This window comes from Thermobia domestica, chromosome 6, assembly GCF_964235325.1.
Source record: "Thermobia domestica chromosome 6, izTheDome1.hap1.1, whole genome shotgun sequence".
Lineage (NCBI taxonomy): Eukaryota > Metazoa > Arthropoda > Insecta > Zygentoma > Lepismatidae > Thermobia > Thermobia domestica.
Window position 1 is genome coordinate 313,244,417 of NC_137459.1, and position 22,500 is coordinate 313,266,916.

At 42.2% G+C, this 22,500-nt stretch overlaps 1 non-coding gene and 2 pseudogenes across 1 annotated transcript; all 3 read left to right on the plus strand.

Annotated features, from left to right (window-relative positions):
* Nucleotides 1-19,357: 19,357 nt before the first annotated feature.
* On the plus strand, nucleotides 19,358-20,755 carry LOC145688582 (small subunit ribosomal RNA; annotated as a pseudogene).
* Nucleotides 20,756-21,646: 891 nt separating this feature from the next.
* Nucleotides 21,647-21,798, plus strand: LOC145688643 (5.8S ribosomal RNA). Its single transcript, XR_014131958.1, has one exon. It is a non-coding gene; the product is annotated as a 5.8S ribosomal RNA (ribosomal RNA).
* A 696-nt stretch (nucleotides 21,799-22,494) lies between these two features.
* LOC145688664 (large subunit ribosomal RNA) overlaps nucleotides 22,495-22,500 on the plus strand; it is a 10,053-nt pseudogene continuing 10,047 nt past the window's right edge.

Genomic DNA, 22,500 nt, shown 5'->3' on the forward strand with positions numbered 1-22,500 from the left:
TGTGGAATGTTCCATATGCTCATAATTGCCGACTTTTTTTTCCATTTGCTCATAATTGCCGACTTTACCTTTTCCCACTCGCTCACACTTGCCGATCTTTATTTTTTTTACATATACATAAAAGTGTTAGCAAGGGCAACATGGGTGTCATGATATGCAGGGGCTCCTCTGTATGACGGCAACTAAAGCATCCATCACCGACAAGGTTTACCTTCTCGCTCCCGTTAAACTTAAGCGTGGACGGACTAGTTTACATGACGGTAACTGCGCCCTCCATCACCGCCACAATTTACCGTATGCTTCCTTTTGTTGAATTTCAATAGTTTACAGTTATGTGGTGATTTCTTTTTCTTAATTTGGTTGTTTACGCTCACACTTGTGTACTTTTCAGATGAGGTATATATATATATATATATATATATATATATATATATATATATATATATATATATATATATGTTCTTTTCAGAGCGCGACAAGTGTCTCATGTGGAATGTTCCATATGCTCATAATTGCCGACTTTTTTTTTCATTTGCTCATAATTGCCGACTTCACCTTTTCCCACTCGCTCACACTTGCCGATCTTTACTTCTTTTCACATACTTAAAAGTGTTAGTAAGGGGAACATGGGTCTCATGATAAGCACGGGCTCCTCTATATGACGGCAACTAAGCCATCCATCATCGACATGGTTTACCTTCTCGCTCCCGTTAAACTTAAGCGTGCACGCACTGGTTTAATTGACGGCAACTGCGCCCTCCATCACCGCCACAATTTACCGTATGCTTTCTTTTGTTGAATTTCATTAGTTTACACTTATGTGCTGATTTCTTAATTTGGTTGTTTTCGCTCACAGTTGTGTACTTTCCTGATGAGGTATATAGTGTCTTATGTGGAATGTTCCATATGCTCATAATTGCCGACTTTACCTTTTCCCACTCGCTCACACTTGCCGATCTTTATTTTTTTACACATACATAAAAGTGTTAGCAAGGGGAACATGGGTCTCATGATAAGCAGGGGCTCCTCTGTATGACGGCAACTAAAGCATCCATCACCGACAAAGTTTACCTTCTCGCTCCCGTTAAACTTAAGCGTGGACGGATTAGTTTACATGACGGTAACTGCGCCCTCCATCACCGCCATAATTTACCGTATGCTTTCTTTTCTTGATCTTCATTTGCTTTCAGTTATGTGCTGTTCTCTTTTTTTTTTTTTTTAATTTCCTTACTTTCGCTCACAGTTGTTGTGTAATTTCCAGACGATGTATATATATCCTCTTGAGAGTACAACAAGTGTCTTATCACACTTTTATGTTCTTTTTATTTATTTAATTCTCCCATTTGGAATATTCCATATGCTCATAATTGCTGTTTTTTTTTTTTTTTTTTTTTCATTTGCTCATAATTGCCGACTTTACGTTTTCGCACTCGCTCGCACTTGCTGATCTTGACTTGTTTTCACATACATGAAAGTGTTAGCAAGTGGAACATGGGTCTCACGATAGACAGGGGTTTCTCTATATGACGGCAACTAAGCCATCCATCACCGACATGGTTTACCTTCTCGCTCCCGTTAAACTTAAGCGTGGACGGACTTGTTTACATGACGGTAACTGCGCCCTCCATCACCGCCACAATTTACTGTATGCTTTATTTTGTTGAACTTCATTAGGTTACACTTATGTGGTGATTTCGTTTTAAATTTGGTTGTTTTAGATCACAGTTGTGTGCTTTCTATCGACTCAAATTTCCAGACGATGTGTGTATCTTCTCGTGAGAGTACAACAAAGGTCTTATTTTCTTTTTAATTTTTACCACATATTTTTAAGTATGATAATGGTTTATTTATTTATTTATTTATTTATTTATTTTTGAACTTCACAGCCCTGTATTTCCATTTGGAATTTTTACCTACCTCGTCATTCATTTGCTGTGTTCTTCCCTTAGAAGTATTTAATTTTTATTAAATTATTTATTTATTTAATCTCGTTGAGAAAAATTCGTGTTCACAGAAAGAAATTATTCTTTCACTACCGAGGTGGCACACGCCAACACCGCGTTTTATCGGATTTCTGCCGTTCCTTCCCACATACTTTGCTGTTGCTATAGTGTGCACGAAGTCCCTTGAAATTTTAACCTATCTGCCACGATTATGCACCGGAGCAAAGAGATGCAATAAACCTATCTTTTCTTTCGGGGGGGGGGGGGGAGTTGGGTTTGTGAGAAAAATCCATGGATGAATTTTTATATATATTCCGTGTCACTGCGGTTAAATATATATTCTTTACATATTTCTTTACTTTGCCATGCTTTTCCTTACTTTTCAGTGCTTTGCCATGGTTTGGGTTGAAATTTCACTTTTGTAGTTAGAACAGTTTTGTTAAAAACGTGATTTGCAATAACAACAATTTCAAACATTAGCAAAAAGTAAAAATATTGGAATTTGCATTATTTCTGTATCAGCCACCTCGTGGCTAAGCCGTTAATATATGCGCTTCTGGCGTTAGGGATCCAAGTTTTATTCCGGCAAACAGCCTGGGTCGTTCGCCTCCCGTATTAAGCCAAATTTCAACTTTCTTGCACATATTTATTACTATTATTAGTATTATTATTAAAAATGAAATTAAATGAAATCTTTAAGATTTACGTCCCACAATTATGCTGGGATCAAGGTACACCTCATGTAGAAATTGCACTATTCTGGTTTGAATAGTTTCGTTAAAATAGTGGGAGAACGTAATTTACCAAAAAAAAAAAAAAAAAAACATGACCACAAGTGTGAGCGAAATGTAAAAGTTTTCCAATTTACTTTCTTACTCTGTTATTGCTCACCCATTAGCACAGAATAGTATCTGGTTAAGTGACATTTATGTTGCTTTACTTCTTACCGCATTTTTTAAACCTTATAAATTGTGACGGCAAGTGTGAGCATTTTGACGGCACGTGTGAGCATTTTGACGGCAACTGTGAGCATGTTGACGGCAACTATGAGCCTTATCTGCGCAAATATGAGAGTACTAATATTATACATATTTCAATGCACAGTGTTTAGGTACAGGTAGGCTGGTAATGTCACTAATCTATCTTTCGTCAAGATAGTGGAAAAACAGAATCTGGGATGACCGTCATTCCGAATGTGAAGGAATAAACAACAGTGTTGTTGTTTGCTCTCTCCCTACATCATTGTTCATTAATTGAAGCTGGAATGGATATTAGTGATTTCTTTTCATTATTTCTATGTTTATCCCCCCCCCCCACACACACACACTGCTCTAACGATTGTCTTATTTTTACGGTGCATGCCCACACATCTTCATTTCCAATAAACCTCGTTTTAGCCGGAAAATTTTCAACCCTCCGCTACATTTTGAACTGTAATAACTTTTTTAATTATTTATTATTATTATTATTATTATTATTATTATTATTATTATTATTATTATTTTTATCATTTTTGTAAATGTGAATATAAAAATTCCTAATAACCTACTGCGATATACTGTGTTTGCATATATTCCGTTTAGAAATATTACTATTCTAGTTTTATTGGTTTTTCTATTCGTAGTGGGAAGAAAATGATTTCAATTTCTCATCTATCCTTGCAGGTAGCGTTCAAAGCCCTTGACGGCCAGTGTGGTCTGTGCTTGCAGTAATATTTTCAACCTTCTGCACCAATTTGAAGTATATTTTCCTTCATAAAATTGGAGTTACTACAATTCTTTATATCAATTCCCGTGCACAGTATTTTCATACACTTTCTGTGCAAATTGCACTATTCTGGTTTGAATAATTTCCCAAAAATAGTGTAGAAACGTAATTTCAAACAAGCTTGACCACAAGGGTGAGCGAAATGTAATGGTATTCCAATTTACATTCTCACTCTCTTATAGTTCACCCATTGACGCAGAATAGTATATAGTTAAATAAATTTTATATTGTTTTCCTTTTTATCAATATTTTTCCTCGTCTCACCTTCCACCACAGTATCCACACATCTTTGCGGCAATCGAAACCTGTCTTCGCCGACAAAATTTTAACCCTCCGGTAAAAGAGAAACTGAATTTTCTCTGTTAGTAATTTGTATATACAAACTGTTTGTACGTTGTCGCATGTACTGTGTTTAAGTACGTCTTGTGTAGAACTTTCACTATTCTAGCTTCTACGGTCTCTTTACAATTGAGAAAGAACATGATTTTGTGTTCTCCTCTACACCTGCCGGCTGCGTTCGCAGTTTTCGACGGTCAGTGTGGCCTCTGTTTGCCGTCAAATGTTCAACCTTCTGTAACATTTTAAAGTTTTATATATATATGGCGATACAACAATTCTTTTTATGAACTTCCCTGTAAAGTATGTAGGTTCACGTCTTGCAGAAATTAAATTAATCGGGTACGAATAGTTTTCTTGCAATAGTACAAAAACTTAATTTGGAATAAAAATGACCACAAGTGTGAGCAAAATGTAAAATTCTTCTTATTTACTTTCTTACTCTATTATAGGTCGCCCATTGAAAGAGTAAACTATATGGTGAAATAAAATTTATGTTGTTTTTCTTTTTATCACTATTTTTCTTCTTTTCATTTTCCCTCACAATGTCCGCACATCTTGGCGGACAGCAAAGCCTGTCTTCGCGGACAAAATTTGCGGTGCTGCTTACAAAATGCCTACGTTTGAAAAGATATATCATGTCTCAATTGTACCTGTGAATTAACAACGATATGTTATTCGGTTCATCGACATTCACATTCCAACATATCTGTCATCAGTCACTTAGCTCATCCCTTAAGTACACGCATAAAAGAGGTCATAATTTTCATGCTCGTTCACACGAATATTCAGTTTATTTCATATTACGGAATTCCATTGAACGCTCCTTTGTAAAAAAAAAAAAAAAAAAAAAAAAAAACCTCCAGGTTTTGATTCCGCTGACAGCGTTCAATTTCAACTTTAGGCTGGATTTTGAGCTCTCATGGCGATAAGCGGTTAAAGTTTTCCATGGGAGATACGTGTTCAACTTTGGGCATATTGACGGCAACCATGAACCATTATGTTGCCACCTATGAGACTTAAGTCCGCAATTATGAACGAAAAGTCGGCAACTATGAGCGTTTTGACGGCAACTGTGAGCCCTGGGTCGGCAATTATGAACAAAAGTCGGCAACTATGAGCATCATGAAAGCGAGTGTGAGCACTTTGGAAGCACCTGTGAACATTCTGAAGTCAACTGTGAGTATTTTGAAGATAAGCATGAAAAATTATGTTTTCAATTGTGAGCCCTATATTCGCAAATATGAACGAAAAGTCGGCAACTATGAGCGTTTTGACGGCAACTGTGAGCCCTGGGTCGGCAATTATGAACAAAAGTCGGCAACTATGAGCATCGTGAAAGCGAGTGTGAGCACTTTGGAAGCACCTGTGAACATTCTGAAGCCAAATGCGAGTATTTTGAAGATAAACATGAAAAATTATGTTCTCAATTGTGAGCCCTATATTCGCAAATATGAACGAAAAGTCGGCAACTATGAGCATCATGAAAGCGAGTGTGAGCACTTTGGAAGCACCTGTGAACATTCTGAAGTCAACTGTGAGTATTTTGAAGATAAGCATGAAAAATTATGTTTTCAATTGTGAGCCCTATATTCGCAAATATGAACGAAAAGTCGGCAACTATGAGCGTTTTGACGGCAACTGTGAGCCATAGGTCGGCAATTATGAACAAATAGTCGGCAACTATGAGCACTTTATTGGTAAATGTGAGCATGGTGACGGCTTGAGTGAGGAATCTGACGGCAACTGTGAGCCTTTTGACAGCAACCATGAAACATTTAACTTACACTATCAACTGTATATTTCATATTATGAATGAAAGGTCGACAACTATGAGCCTTGTGAGAGCGAGTGTTAGCAATTTCAGGGTTAGTGTGAAAATTGTCAAGGCAACGGAGAGTATTTGGAAGGTAAACATAAACTACAATGTCGGCAACTTTGACCCCAATGTCCGCAATTATGAACGAAAAGTCGGCAACTATGAGCGTTTTGACGGCAAGTGTGAGCACCCTGAAAGTACGTGTGAACATTCTGAAGCCAACTGCTAGTATTTTCAAGATAAACATGAAAAATTATGTATTCAATTGTGAGCTCTATATCCGCAATTATGAACGAAAAGTCGACAACTATGAGCGTTTTGATGGCAACTGTGAGCCTTGGGTCGGCAATTATGAACAAAAAGTCGGCAACTATGAGCATCATGAAAGCGAGTGTGAGCACTTTGGAAGCACGTGTGAACATTGTGAAGCCAACTGCGAGTATTTTGAAGATAAGCATGAAAAATTATGTTTTCAACTATGAGCCCTATATCCGCAAATATGAACGAAAAGTCGGCAACTATGATCGTTTTGACGGCAAGTGTGAGGATTTTGACGGCTAGTGTGAACCTTCTCATGGTAACTGTGAGCTCTATGTCCGCAATTATGAACGAATTGTGGGCAACTATGAGCATTTTGACGGCTTGTGTGAGGATCCTCATGGCAACTTTGAGCATTTTGATCCGATGATTCCTTCCACCTACTTCGATAAAAAAAAAAAATGTTTTCGTACATTCTCGGTAGAGATTTCTCTTCTCTAGTTTCACTAGTTTTCTTTCTGTTGAGAAGAAAAAAAAAAGAAAAGAAAAAGAAAGAAAATGGAAAGAAAGAAAAAATGAAAGAAAAGAAAAAAAAGATATCAAATTATGTACTCTCACGGGCGGTGTTCACGTTAAGCGTGGGCTCTGTTTGCCGTCAAATTTTCAAATTTCTACAACAATTTAGAGTATCTTTTCTTGTAGAAAAGTGCAGATACAATAATTCCTTACACGTACTCGAACGCATAATATCCAGGTACACTTGTTGTAGAAATTGCACTTCTCAGTTTTGAATAGTTTCCTTATAGTAGTGCAAAAGCTTAGTTTCGAATAAAAATGACCTCAAGTGTGAGCGAAATATAAATTTACTCTAATTTACTTTCATGCTCTATTATTGTTCACCCATTGAAAGAGTAAAGTATATGATTAAATAAAATTTATGTTATTATTATTATTTTTTTTCGCTTATCACTATTTTTCTTCTTTCCACTTTTCCGCACAATGTCAACACATCTTCGTGCACAGCTACACCTCTCTTAGTCGAAAACTTTTCAAACCTTCGGTAAAAGACAAACAAAAGTTTAGTTTGGTTAGCTTGTGGCTTCGCCCACAAAGCCCCTCCTTTTGAAGGTATTTCGCCCTTGCACCTCTTATTCTCACAATTCTAGGGAATTTCAAGTTTACTTTACTATTTCAACTAATTAAAAGATAAGATTTTGGATCCCAAGAAAACGCCTATTTAAATAGCGTGGGGATTTCTTCATCCTCCTTTAGACCCCTTAAACATTAAAAATATTCACTTTTGGCAATTTTGCTGTAGCTTAGTCTGGAAAGCCTACAATTATGCTAAATTTCATCATTGCAATCCTACCACAATTAACCGAACATTTTGGCGTGCAGAAGACGTCCCATATAAATGACATGAGAAAGACTTTTCAATTCCCCATAAAACCACTCTAAAGTTGAAAATTTTTACTTTGTACTGATTTACTTAGGTAACGCTAATGAAAACGTACAAGAATACCGAATTTCTCGTTTGTGTTCCAATTACAAGTAACTAAACTTTGAGATTACAAGTCTAAATAAAGGCCCATTTAAATAACATGGGGAATTTCTTCATTTCCTCTTTAGACCTCTTAAAAGTTAAAAATATTCACTTTTGACAATTTTCCTGTTGGTTAGTCCCGACAATCTACAATCATGTCGAAATTAGTTATTGTAGCCCTACAGGAAGTGCCCAATAATTTTGGGATGTCAAAGGTGTTTCATAGAAATAACATGGGAAATTTTTTGAGTTCCGCATAAAACCACGCTAAACTTGGAAATATATATCCAACTAGGTAAGACTTACGAAAACGTACAAGTATACGGAATTTCAAAGTTTTATTAAAAGTACCTAAAATTTCAGATTATAGGTCCGCAAAACCGTCCATTTAAATAACATGGGAAATATCTTCATCGCCCCTTTAGACCAACTAAACATTCGAAATATTCACTTTTGGAAATTTTCCTGTGACTTACTCCCGAAAGGCTACAGTTTCGTCAAATATGGCCATTATAACTCTACAGGAAGTGCCTCATAATTTGCGGGTGTGAAAGGCGTCGTATACGTAAAGCCTTCGTTGCTTTTTTTTTTTCTTACCACATTTAGTAATTTTATAAATTTTGAGGACATGTATAAGAATTTTGACGGCAAGTGTGAGCAGTTTGACGGCTAGTGTTACAACGATAAAATACAATTCGCTGTAGCCTTGGTTCCTTATTTTCTTATAATACATACGAGCCACATCAAAATAACAATGTTTCCATTACGTGGTTTCTCTCCATTTTTATATATATATATATGTATTATTTATCTGATTGCCTGCCAACTAGATATTGAAAACCTTATTATTTTATGACATATGAATATCTTTTTTTTTTGTATATTTGATAATTCTATATTTTTAACTAACTTCTTCTTCGAAATTAACCTATGTTAGTACATATAAAGAAATACTCATTGCCCAAGTACCGCTGTAGCGTGAACCATCTGACGGCAAGTGTGAGCCCATGTCCAAAATTATGAACGAAAAGTCGGCAACTATGAGCGTGTTCACGGCAACTGTGAGGCCTTGGCCGGCAATTATGAACAAAAAGTCGGCAACTATGAGCATCATGAGAACTAGTGTGAGCACTTTGAAAGCAAGTGTGAACATTCTGAAGCAAACTGCGAGTATTTTCAAGATAAGCATGAAGAATTATGTTTTCAATTGTGAGCCCCATAACTGCAATTATCAACAAAAAGTCGGCAACTATGAACGAAAAGTCGGCAACTATGAGCAGCGTGAAAGCCAGTGTGAGCACCTTGAAAGCACGTGTGAACTTTCTGGAGCAAACTGCGAGTATTTTCAAGATAAGCATGAAGAATTATGTTTTCAAATGTGAGCCCCATATCCGCAATTATGAACGAAAACTAGGCAACTATGAGCGTTTTGAATGCAACTGTGAGGCCTTGGTCGGCAATTATGAACGAATGGTCGGCAACTATGAGCACTTTTTTTTTTTTAATGTGAACATTCTGACGGCTTGCGTGAGGAATCTGACGGAAACTGTGAGGCTTTCGACAACAACCATGAACCATTTAACTTACACTATCAGCAGTATGTTAGATATTATGAATGAAAAGTCGGCAACTATGAGCATCGTGGAAACGAGTGTGAGCATTTTGAAAGTACGTGTGAAGATTCTGAAGGCAACTGTAAGTATTTTGAAGATGGGCACGAACGAATATGTAGGCAAATATGAGCCCTTTGTCCGCAATTATGAACGAAAAGTCGGCAACTATGAACGTTTTGACGGCAACTGTGAGGCCTTGGTCGGCAATTATGAACGAATAGTCGGCAACTATGAGCACTTTTTTTTTAATGTGAGAATTATCACGTTTTGCGTGAGCATTGTGACAGAAACTGTGAGGCTTTTGACACCAACCGTGAACCATTTAAGTTACACTATCAGCAGTATGTTAGATATTATGAATGAAAAGTCGGCAACTATGAGCATCGTGGAAGCGAGTGTGAGCATTTTTAAAGTACGCGTGAACATTCTGAAGGCAGCTGTGTGTATTCTGAGGATGAGCATGAAACATTATGTAGGAAACTATGAGCCCTTTGTCCGCAATTATGAACAAAAAGTCGGCAACTATGAGCGTTTTGACGGCAACTGTGAGGCGTTGGTCGGCAATTATAAACATGTAGTCGGCAACTATGAGCGTTTTGACAGCAACTGTGAGGCCTTGGTCGGCAATTATGAACGAATGGTCGGCAACTATGAGCACATTTTTTTTTTCTAATGTGAGGATTATCACGGCTTGTCTGAAGAACCTGGCCGCAACTGTGAGACTTTTCACAGCAACTGTGAACCATTTAACTTACACTATCAGCATTATGAATGAAAAGTCGGCAACTATGAGCATTGTGTAAGAGAGTGTGAGCATTTTGAAACTACGTGTGAACATTCTGAAGGCAACTGTGAGTATTTTTAGGATGAGCACGAATCAGTATGTGGGCAACTATGAGCCCTTTGTCCGCAATTATGAACGAAATGTCGGCAACTATGAGCGTTTTGACGGCAACTGTGAGGAGTTGGTCGGCAATTATGAGCAAATAGTCGGCAACTATGAGCACTTTTTTTTTTTTTGAATGTGAGCATTCTGACGGCTTGTGTCAAGAATCTGACCGCAACTATGAGACTTTTGACAGCAACCATCAACCATGTAACTTACACTATCAGCATTATGAATAAAAAGTCGGCAACTATGACCATCGTGGGAGCGAGTGTGAGCTTTTTGAAAGTACGTGTGAACATTCTGAAGGCAACTGTGAGTATTTTGAAGATAAGCACGAAACATTATGTAGGCAACTATTAGCCCTTTGTACGCAATTATGAACGAAAAGTCGGCAACTATGAGCGTTTTGACGGCAACTGTGAGGAGTTGGTCGGCAATTATGAGCAAATAGTCGGCAACTATGAGCACTTTTTTTTTGAATGTGAGCATTCTGACGGCTTGTGTCAAGAATCTGACCGCAACTATGAGACTTTTGACAGCAACCATCAACCATTTAACTTACACAATCAGCAATATGTTAGATATTATGAATGAAAAGTCAGCAACTATGAGCATCATGGAAGCGAGTGTGAGCATTTTGAAATTACGTTTGAACATTCTGAAGGCAACTGTGAGTATTTTGAAGATGAGCACGAACCATTATGTAGGCAACTATGAGCCCTTTGTACGCAATTATGAACAAAAAGTCGGCAACTATGAGCGTTTTGACGGCAACTGTGAGGCCTTGGTCGGCAATTATGAACGAATAGTCGGCAACTATGAGCACTTTTTTTTTAATGTGAGAATTCTTACGTTTTGCGTGAGCATTGTGACAGAAATTGTGAGGCTTCTGACACCAACCATGAACCACTTAAGTTACACAATCAGCAGTATGTTAGATATTATGAATGAAAAGTCGGCAACTATGAGCATCGTGGAAGCGAATGTGAGCATTTTGAAACTACGTGTGAACATTCTGAAGGCAACTATGAGTATTTTGAAAATGAGCTGGAACCATTAAGTAGGCAACTATGAGCCCTTTGTACGCAATTATGAAGGAAAAGTCGGCAACTATGAGCGTTTTGACGGCAACTGTGAGGCTTTGGTCGGCAATTATGAACGAATAGTCGGCAACTATGAGCGTTTTGACGGCAACTGTGAGGCCTTGGTCGGCAATTATGAACGAATGGTCGGCAACTATGAGCGTTTTGACGGCAACTGTGAGGCCTTGGTCGGCAATTATGAACGAAAAGTCGCCAACTATGAGCGTTTTGATGGCAACTGTGAGGCCTTGGTCGGCAATTATGAACGAATGGTCGGCAACTATGAGCACTTTTTTTCTTAATGTGAGCATTCTGACGGCTTGTGCAAATAATGTGACGGGAACTGTGAGCCTTTTGATGGCAACCATGATCCATTTAACTTACACTATCAGCAGTATGTTAGATATTATGAATGAAAAGTCGGCAACTATGAGCATCGTGGAAGCGAATGTGAGCATTTTGAAACTACGTGTGAACATTCTGAAGGCAACTATGAGTATTTTGAAGATGAGCTGGGACCATTAAGTAGGCAACTATGAGCCCTTTGTACGCAATTATGAACGAAAAGTCGGCAACTATGAGCGTTTTGACGGCAACAGTGAGGAGTTGGTCGGCAATTATGAGCAAATAGTCGGCAACTATGAGCCCTTTTTTTTTTTTGAATGTGAGCATTCTGACGGCTTGTGTCAAGAATCTCACCGCAACTATGAGACTTTTGACAGCAACCATCAACCATGTAACTTACACTATCAGCATTATGAATAAAAAGTCGGCAACTATGACCATCGTGGGAGCGAGTGTGAGCTTTTTGAAAGTACGTGTGAACATTCTGAAGGCAACTGTGAGTATTTTGAAGATAAGCACGAAACATTATGTAGGCAACTATGAGCCCTTTGTACGCAATTATGAACGAAAAGTCGGCAACTATGAGCGTTTTGACGGCAACTGTGAGGCCTTGGTCGGCAATTATGAACGAATGGTCGGCAACTATGAGCACTTTTTTTCTTAATGTGAGCATTCTGACTGCTTGTGCAAATAATGTGACGGGAACTGTGAGCCTTTTGATAGCAACCATGATCCATTTAACTTACACTATCAGCAGTATGTTAGATATTATGAATGAAAAGTCGGCAACTATGAGCATCGTGGAAGCGAATGTGAGCATTTTGAAACTACGTGTGAACATTCTGAAGGCAACTATGAGTATTTTGAAGATGAGCTGGAACCATTAAGTAGGCAACTATGAGCCCTTTGTACGCAATTATGAAGGAAAAGTCGGCAACTATGAACGTTTTGACGGCAACTGTGAGGCCTTGGTCGGCAATTATGAACGAATAGTCGGCAACTATGAACGTTTTGACGGCAACTGTGAGGCTTTCGTCGGCAATTATGAACGAAAAGTCGGCAACTATGAGCGTTTTGACGGCAACTGTGAGGCTTTGGTCGGCAATTATGAACGAATAGTCGGCAACTATGAACGTTTTGACGGCAACTGTGAGGCTTTCGTCGGCAATTATGAACGAATAGTCGGCAACTATGAGCGTTTTGACGGCAACTGTGAGGCCTTGGTCGGCAATTATGAACGAATGGTCGGCAACTATGAGCGTTTTGACGGCAACTGTGAGGCCTTGGTCGGCAATTATGAACGAAAAGTCGCCAACTATGAGCGTTTTGATGGCAACTGTGAGGCCTTGGTCGGCATTTATGAACGAATGGTCGGCAACTATGAGCACTTTTTTTCTTAATGTGAGCATTCTGACGGCTTGTGCAAATAATGTGACGGGAACTGTGAGCCTTTTGATAGCAACCATGATCCATTTAACTTACACTATCAGCAGTATGTTAGATATTATGAATGAAAAGTCGGCAACTATGAGCATCGTGGAAGCGAATGTGAGCAATTTGAAACTACGTGTGAACATTCTGAAGGCAACTATGAGTATTTTGAAGATGAGCTGGAACCATTAAGTAGTCAACTATGAGCCCTTTGTACGAAATTATGAAGGAAAAGTCGGCAACTATGAACGTTTTGACGGCAACTGTGAGGCCTTCGTCGGCAATTATGAACGAAAAATCGGCAACTATGAGCGTTTTGACGGCAACTGTGAGGCCTTGGTCGGCAACTATGAGCACTCTTTTTTTAAAATTTGAGCATTATGACGGCTTGTGTGAAAAATCTGACCGCAACTGTGAGACTTTTGACAGCAACCATGAACCATTTAACTTACATTATCAGTATTATGAATTAAAAGTCGGCAACTATGAGCATCGTGTAAGCGAGTGTGAGCATTTTGAAAGTACGTTTGAACATTCTGAAGGCAACTGTGAGTATTTTGAAGATGATCACGAACCATTATGTAGGCAACTATGAGCCCTTTGTACGCAATTATGAACAAAAAGTCGGCAACTGTGAGCGTTTTGACGGCAACTGTGAGGCCTTGGTCGGCAACTATGAGCACTCTTTTTTTAAAATTTGAGCATTATGACGGCTTGTGTGAAAAATCTGACCGCAACTGTGAGACTTTTGACAGCAACCATGAACCATTTAACTTACACTATCAGCAATATGTTAGATATTATGAATGAAAAGTCAGCAACTATGAGCATCATGGAAGCGAGTGTGAGCATTTTGAAATTACGTTTGAACATTCTGAAGGCAACTGTGAGTATTTTGAAGATGAGCACGAACCATTATGTAGGCAACTATGAGCCCTTTGTACGCAATTATGAACAAAAAGTCGGCAATTTGAGCGTTTTGACGGCAACTGTGAGGCCTTGGTCGGCAATTATGAACGAATGGTCGGCAACTATGAGCACTTTTTTTCTTAATGTGAGCATTCTGACGGCTTGTGCAAATAATGTGACGGGAACTGTGAGCCTTTTGATAGCAACCATGATCCATTTAACTTACACTATCAGCAGTATGTTAGATATTATGAATGAAAAGTCGGCAACTATGAGCATCGTGGAAGCGAATGTGAGCATTTTGAAACTACGTGTGAACATTCTGAAGGCAACTATGAGTATTTTGAAGATGAGCTGGAACCATTAAGTAGGCAACTATGAGCCCTTTGTACGCAATTATGAAGGAAAAGTCGGCAACTATGAACGTTTTGACGGCAACTGTGAGGCCTTGGTCGGCAATTATGAACGAATAGTCGGCAACTATGAACGTTTTGACGGCAACTGTGAGGCTTTCGTCGGCAATTATGAACGAAAAGTCGGCAACTATGAGCGTTTTGACGGCAACTGTGAGGCTTTGGTCGGCAATTATGAACGAATAGTCGGCAACTATGAACGTTTTGACGGCAACTGTGAGGCTTTCGTCGGCAATTATGAACGAAAAGTCGGCAACTATGAGCGTTTTGACGGCAACTGTGAGGCTTTGGTCGGCAATTATGAACGAATAGTCGGCAACTATGAGCGTTTTGACGGCAACTGTGAGGCCTTGGTCGGCAATTATGAACGAATGGTCGGCAACTATGAGCGTTTTGACGGCAACTGTGAGGCCTTGGTCGGCAATTATGAACGAAAAGTCGCCAACTATGAGCGTTTTGATGGCAACTGTGAGGCCTTGGTCGGCAATTATGAACGAATGGTCGGCAACTATGAACGTTTCGACGGCAATTGTGAGGCCTTGGTCGGCAATTATGAACGAAAAGTCGGCAACTATGAGCGTTTTGACGGCAACTGTGAGGCCTTGGTCGGCAACTATGAGCACTTTTTTTTTAATGTGAGCATTATGACGGCTTTTGTGAAAAATCTGACCGCAACTGTGAAACTTTTGAGAGCAACCATGAACCCTTTAACTTACATTATCAGCATTATGAATTAAAAGTCGGCAACTATGAGCATCGTGTAAGCGAGTGTGAGCATTTTGAAATTACGTGTGAACAGTCTGAAGGCAACTGTGTTTATTTTGAAGATGAGCACCAACCAGTATGTGATTAACTATGAGCCCATTGTCCGGAATTATCAACGAAAATTCGGCAACTATGAGCGTTTTGACGGCAACTGTGAGGCCTATGTCCGCAATTATGAACACATAGTCGGCAACTATGAGCGCTTTGACGGCAAGTGTGAGCATTGTGACGCCTTTTGTGACGATTCTGACGGCAACTGTGAGCCATTAGTCGGGAACTATAAACTTTTATGTCGGGGACTATGAATGAAAAGTCGGCAACTATGAGCACTCTGACGGCAAGTGTGAGCAATTTGACGTCTACTGTGAGGATTCTGACGGCAACTGTGAGCTATTTGAGTGGAACTATTAAGCATTGTGTGTGCAACTTTGAACGCTCTGAGGGGTTTCCTGAACATGTTGACAGCATGTATGAACCACATTTCGGGAACAGTGGGCAATCTGACGGGAACTGTGAACATTGTTGTTGGCGACTTTTCACCCAGCATAACGTTAGAATATGACGGCAACCGTGGCTTCGTTTGCCGTCATTTTTGACATTCTGTGATTTTTCGTGACTGGTGTGCAATCGAGAGGAATCGCTACATTATAGGGATTAGGGTACAGAAGCAGCCCCGTTTACACTTTGTTAAGTCCTGGCTTGAAATTGTTCTATGAGGTTGTAATTAACATGAGTTTGACCTAATTCATGTTTTTGGATTGTTCTTTACATTAATTTTGTAACCCGAGCGCGAAAAGCAGCCCTTTTCGTAGAGAACTTTTTACCCAGCATAACCTTTGAGTATGGCGGCAACTGTGGCTTCGTTTGCCGTCATTTTTGAGATTCCGTGATTTTCGTGACTGGTGTCCGATCGAGAGGAATCTCATCACTATAGGAGGTATGGTAGTGGGCAATCCTGCTATATACTTAGGTTAGGTTAGGCTGGCTTATACTTTCAATTTGTTCCCAGAAGTTAGGAGAGTGTAAAAGTTGTTAAGTTTTGAGTGCCGTATTCTGTAACGGTTTATATATATACTGGATGTCAAATCACGTTTTCCCACCCTTGCGTGGGATGTATACGGCAACCGTGGCTGCATTCGCCGTCATGGTCAAAACGAGGCTGCGCAACGCCGGCAATTTCAAGACAGGTGTAGTATCGAGAGGAATCTCTACACTATAGGAGGTAGGGTAGTGAACAAGCCTCCTATATAAACATTCCCTTTAAATTGTTCACGGAGGTTGGAGAGACCGCTAATGGTATTGCTTTCTAAATGAGGCTTACTTTTTTCTCTCCGCGGCCTAGTCTGTCGAGAAATCTTGACTTCTGGCCACAGACAGAAAGCTAGTCTTCGCAGGAGGCGGAAATGGCTAAATTGGGAAGGGAAGCCACAGGCTGGTTGGTTTCTTTATGGGAGTCTAAACGCACTATCGCTGTTGATGTTGGTTAATTTTGAAGGCGGACTAATATCGGCGGATGGTAGTGTAGGCTCAAAAGGAATTTTATCAGCCGCAGGCAAGAACCCTGGGATGCTATTCACGGGCGTCCTAGCCGGTCAAGGTGTAGAGGAGGTTGCAAACCCTGTTGCTGCCTGGGAGGAATGCTTCATAGAAATGTGCGTCCATGGGCGGACCTATGAAAGGGCATGCAGTGCGGGTTTGCCAGCACGCCTAATGTTGTCCAAAGACTTCCTCGTATTTTGACAAAGAATGTCAGAAACCTTGGTCGGACGGCTGTTTCTAAGAGGGCACGTGGCGATGGGGAATGTGTGAGGTAGGCTCTCATACGGAAGTACCTGTCGTTTACGGGAAGGAGACAATCCTTCTTAACCCGAGGCCTAGCCTGTCGATCACGCCTTCGGGCAATTGACTTCTGGCCGATGCCGCTTTGTGCGGTTGCTGAATGCGAAGAATACTTGAACGGAAGCTACTGTCACACCCAGAGGACACGAGTAAGACTTATATCACTGGAGCAGGAGCCTAAATGTGCTTTTGTGGGTAGCCATACGGCCAGTTCTAACGTGTGCGAGGCCCCACGAGAGTAGGCTTATTCTGGTGGATGAGAAGTCTTTTAATATTTGCTCTGTCGGGTGAACGGAAGCCACAGTCATCCGTAGGACACGAGTAGACTTATTTCACTGGAGCAGGAGTCTAAATGTGCTTTTGTGGGCAACCTTACGGCCAGTTCTAACGGGAGCCAGGCCCCACAAGAGTAGGCTTATTCCGGTGGAGAAGAAGTCTTTAAAATTTGCTGTGTCGGGTGAACGGCTATATTTGAACGGAAGCCACAGTCATCCGTAGGACACAAGTAGACTTATTTCACTGGAGCAGAAGTCTAAACGTGCTTTTGTGGGCAACCTTACGGCCAGTTCTAACGGGAGCCAGGCCCCACGAGAGTAGGCTTACTCCGGATGAGAAGGAGTCTTTAAAATTTGCTGTGTCGGGTGACCGGCCATGAAACCTTTGTGAGGACTTGTCTCCTCGTTTCCACAGCATTTCCGCGCCTGTAAGTTGCGGAAGGTAGCATGCTATGCTTGAAGAACTGTCATCCGTTTAAGGACAGGAGTAGACTAATTCCATTGAGGCAGGAGTCTAATATGCTTTTGTGCACAGCCATACGGCCAGTCCTAACGGGAGCAAGGCTCGCAAAAGTAGGCTTTATTTCAATGGACCAGAAGTCTTTAATATTGCTCTGTCGGGATTGTCAGTTCAAACGGGAGCAGTTTCTGCACGCTACAAACCGCTGACGAGATCTTTCTCGTGTCAATGTGATTCCCCAGCCTGGGCCGGCGCAAGGCTGGCTGGCGAACAAGGTAATTGGGCCTCTGGGTTTCATACACACGAGGTGTCTCAGATGCGTTTAGGGTGAACAGGAATAATCCGTGCAATTCTCTAGCCTGGGCCGGCGCAAGGCTGGCTGGCGAACAAGGTAATTGGGCCTCTGAGTTTTGCATTTCGGAGTTTCCTTAATTCCGGGAGGAGCCACAAAGAAGAGTCCTGAGAGTTTCTCGTGTCCATGCAATTCTCTAGCCTGGGCCGGCGCAAGGCTGGCTGGCGAACAAGGTAATTGGGCCTCTGAGTTTTGTACACACGAGTGGTCTTAGGATCCTTCGGGCTCAACAGGGATTGTTGGAGAAAGTCTCTAGCCTGGGCCGGCGCAAGGCTGGCTGGCGAACAAGGTAATTGGGCCTCTGAGTCTTTATTCCCAGTTTCCTTAGTTCCCGGGTTAGGTTCACCGGTTAAATCGGAGGAGTCCGATTTATGTGTAAAGATAATGCCAGAGTGAAGGGAGCCAGAGTTCACTTGAAGGAGCAAGAGCCAGTGTGGTTAAGAAGTGAGCCGTTTTGTACTCTTAAGGAGGGATGCCGATTGACTTTGAACGGGCTGTCCTCGCTTTAGAGTTTGGGCCAGTTGACGGGAGCTTACTTGTCCTTCTTGAGAATGAGGCCAGATAGCATGTCCTTTCTAGCTTACAAAGGCTTATGCGGAGCATTGTTTTTTGTAAGTGACTTTTTATTCTCCATGTGGCATTTAAGTACCGATTTTCCTTAAGTTAAGGACGGTATAGACTCATCGCCAGTTTGAGCGTGTATCACTTGTCGAACGGAAGCCACTGTCATCCAAGGACACTAGTAGACTTATATTTCACTGGAGCAGGAGTCTAAATGTGCTTTTGTGGGTACCCTTACGGCCAGTTCTAACGGGAGCCAGGCCCCACAAAAGTAGGCTTATTCCGGTGGAAAAAGGAGTCTTTAAAATTTGCTGTGTCGGGTGAACGGCTATATGTAAACGGAAGCCACAGTCATCCGTAGGACATGAGTAGACTTATTTCGCTGGAGGAGGAGTCTAAATGTGCTTTTGTGGGTACCCTTACGGCCAGTTCTAACGGGAGCCAGGCCCCACAAAGGTAGGCTTATTCTGGCGGAAGAGGAGTCTTTAAAATTGCTCTGTCGGATGTACCGGCAAAGTGTGGAAGGAAGCTGTTGTAACCCAAGGATACAAGTAGGCTTGTTCCATTGGATTGGGAGTCTAATATGCTCTTGGCGGCTGTCACACGGCCAGTATTAACGGGAGCTAGTCACCGCAAGAGTAGGCTTATTCCAGCGGAACAGAAGTTTAAAATGCTTGGTCGGGTGTAGCTTTCCTATCCTTTGTTAGAACGCTGTGTTGGTTGTGTCCAACACTTTCCGGCTTTTTAGTCGGTCAATTCCCTGGTTGATCCTGCCAGTAGTCATATGCTTGTCTCAAAGATTAAGCCATGCATGTCTCAGTACAAGCCAAAACAAGGTGAAACCGCGAATGGCTCATTAAATCAGTTATGGTTCCTTAGATCGTACCTATCCTACTTGGATAACTGTGGTAATTCTAGAGCTAATACATGCAACTAGAATCCCGCCCAGCAATGGAAGGGATGCTTTTATTAGATTAAAACCAATCGGTCGGTTCGTCCGTCCGAAACCTTGGTGACTCTGAATAACTTTGGGCTGATCGCACGGTCTCTGTACCGGCGACGCATCTTTCAAATGTCTGCCTTATCAACTGTCGATGGTAGGTTCTGCGCCTACCATGGTTGTTACGGGTAACGGGGAATCAGGGTTCGATTCCGGAGAGGGAGCCTGAGAAACGGCTACCACATCCAAGGAAGGCAGCAGGCGCGCAAATTACCCACTCCCGGCACGGGGAGGTAGTGACGAAAAATAACGATACGGGACTCATCCGAGGCCCCGTAATCGGAATGAATACACTTTAAATCCTTTAATGAGAATCTATCGGAGGGCAAGTCTGGTGCCAGCCGCCGCGGTAATTCCAACTTTGCAACCATAAACGATGCCAGCCAGCAATCCGCCGAAGCTCCTCCAATGACTCGGCGGGCGGCTTCCGGGAAACCAAAGCTTTTGGGTTCCGGGGGAAGTATGGTTGCAAAGCTGAAACTTAAAGGAATTGACGGAAGGGCACCACCAGGAGTGGGGCCTGCGGCTTAATTTGACTCAACACGGGAAACCTCACCAGGCCCGGACACTGGAAGGATTGACAGATTGAGAGCTCTTTCTTGATTCAGTGGGTGGTGGTGCATGGCCGTTCTTAGTTGGTGGAGCGATTTGTCTGGTTAATTCCGATAACGAACGAGACTCTAGCCTGCTAACTAGGCGTTGGAATCTTTCCTTCCAACGTTCATGTCTTCTTAGAGGGACAGGCTGCCTCTAGCAGCACGAGATTGAGCAATAACAGGTCTGTGATGCCCTTAGATGTTCTGGGCCGCACGCGCGCCACACTGAAGGAATCAACGTGTCTTCCCTGACCGAAAGGTCCGGGTAACCCGCTGAACCTCCTTCGTGCTAGGGATTGGGGCTTGCAATTATGTCCCATAAACGAGGAATTCCCAGTAAGCGCAAGTCATAAGCTTGCGTTGATTACGTCCCTGCCCTTTGTACACACCGCCCGTCGCTACTACCGATTGAATGATTTAGTGAGGCCTTCGGACTGATACCCGGCACCTCCGTCTTGCGGTGGTACCGACGTGTCGGAAAGATGGCCAAACTTGATCATTTAGAGGAAGTAAAAGTCGTAACAAGGTTTCCGTATGTGAACCTGCGGAAGGATCATTATCAATTCATCACCACTGCGGTGGTTGATGTCAAAAGTTTCTTATTAGTGTGTCGTATCAGTTAGATTGACACCGTTGAACGGGAGCCACTGATCTTGACAGGCGAGGGAGAGAAAGGTGAGCCGTGTCTTCCCTTTAGTTGGGAAGCGAGCAGCAAGAACGGGAGCCACTGTCATCGGCGAGGGTAGCGTAGGCTACCTGTTGACACAGGCCGTGTGTCATCAAAGGATTGGAGTAGACTTATTTCGGTGGAAAAGAAGTCTTGAAAAGACTCCAAGAGAGTAAGACTTATTCCATCGGAGCAGGAGTCTTAAATGCTCAGTCAGATGACATGATAAACCAGTTCCGACGTCCAAGGGCTCAAGTAAGCTTATTCCGTTTGAAAAGAAGTCTTGAAAAGACTCCAAGAGAGTAAGACTTATTCCATCGGAGCAGGAGCGTTTAAAATGCTTGTGTCGGATGTCGAGTGCTGGGGTAGAACGGAAGCTTGTCCTCCAAGGACTCGAGTAGGCTGTGACTGCTTTGTGGGAGAAGTCTTGAAAAGGCTCCGAGGAGCAAGGCTTACACGTTAGTAGCACAAGAAGCCTTTAATACGCTCGGGTCGGGCGACTAGAGCTAGAATTCGCTGCTTTGTAGGCCAGTATCCTTTTCTGTTCAAGATGGCCTTCAATGAAAAACTGGTAGCCATGATTTTTGGCTACAAACTCATGGGCAGCCTAAGATTATTCCTTGTGATGCAGGGAAAGGCTTTCGAATGAACACGCCCAGCTTTGTGGTGAGTGACCGCAGCTGACGGGGCCAAACAGGAGGCAGGGCGGCCCCCGATGCGGTTTGTTTACCGAACTTTAATTTCTTGCACGGCATACGTGAAATGCTGTTGTAGAATTTTTACAACCCTGAACGGTGGATCACTTGGCTCGTGGGTCGATGAAGAACGCAGCTAGCTGCGCGAAAGAGTGTGAACTGCAGGACACACGAACATCGACGTTTCGAACGCACATTGCGACCCAGGATCTCTTCTGGGTCACACCTGTCTGAGGGTCGGTAACTTTATCCTGGCGGTGGAAGTTTTTCGGATGACCCCACGGTCTCTCGCTACTTCGGTAGTGATGCTGTGGCCATGTGCAAGGGGCCTGGCAAGGGGTCTCGCGCAAGGCTTGACTTTCTTGTTGGTAACCTCTTGTGACCATGGGTCCGGGGAATGGAAACTGTGTGTTCTTGGGCTTCCGCGACAGCGGTCGTCTTAAATGAGCAGCAAAGGCTGGTGGTTTACATCCGCCTGTTGAGGCAGTTTTTGTCTCGACAAAAGTTCCTAAGTGAATTGGGGAACTTGGTCCTTGGATTTCATCCTTGCCAAACCCCTTTCGATGGGAACGAGACTGTCTTGTGTCCATGCAATTCTCTAGCCTGGGCCGGCGCAAGGCTGGCTGGCGAACAAGGTAATTGGGCCTCTGAGTTTTGTACACATGAGATTAGTCTCTCTCGAAGCATTCAGGGCGAACGAGGGTTTTTGGAGTTCAATTCTCTAGCCTGGGCCGGCGCAAGGCTGGCTGGCGAACAAGGTAATTGGGCCTCTGAGTCTTGGTATTCCAATTTTCCTCTATTCCTGGATAAGCTTCAGTACGAGGTGCCCGGCAAGGGGTCAGGGGGTGACCCCTGACTAACCTTGGCGGTCTACATCTTGTAAATTGAAAAGTCCTGTTGTGCGCGAGCCTTCAGGCGCGCTGTGTTTTTGGCGCTCGACCT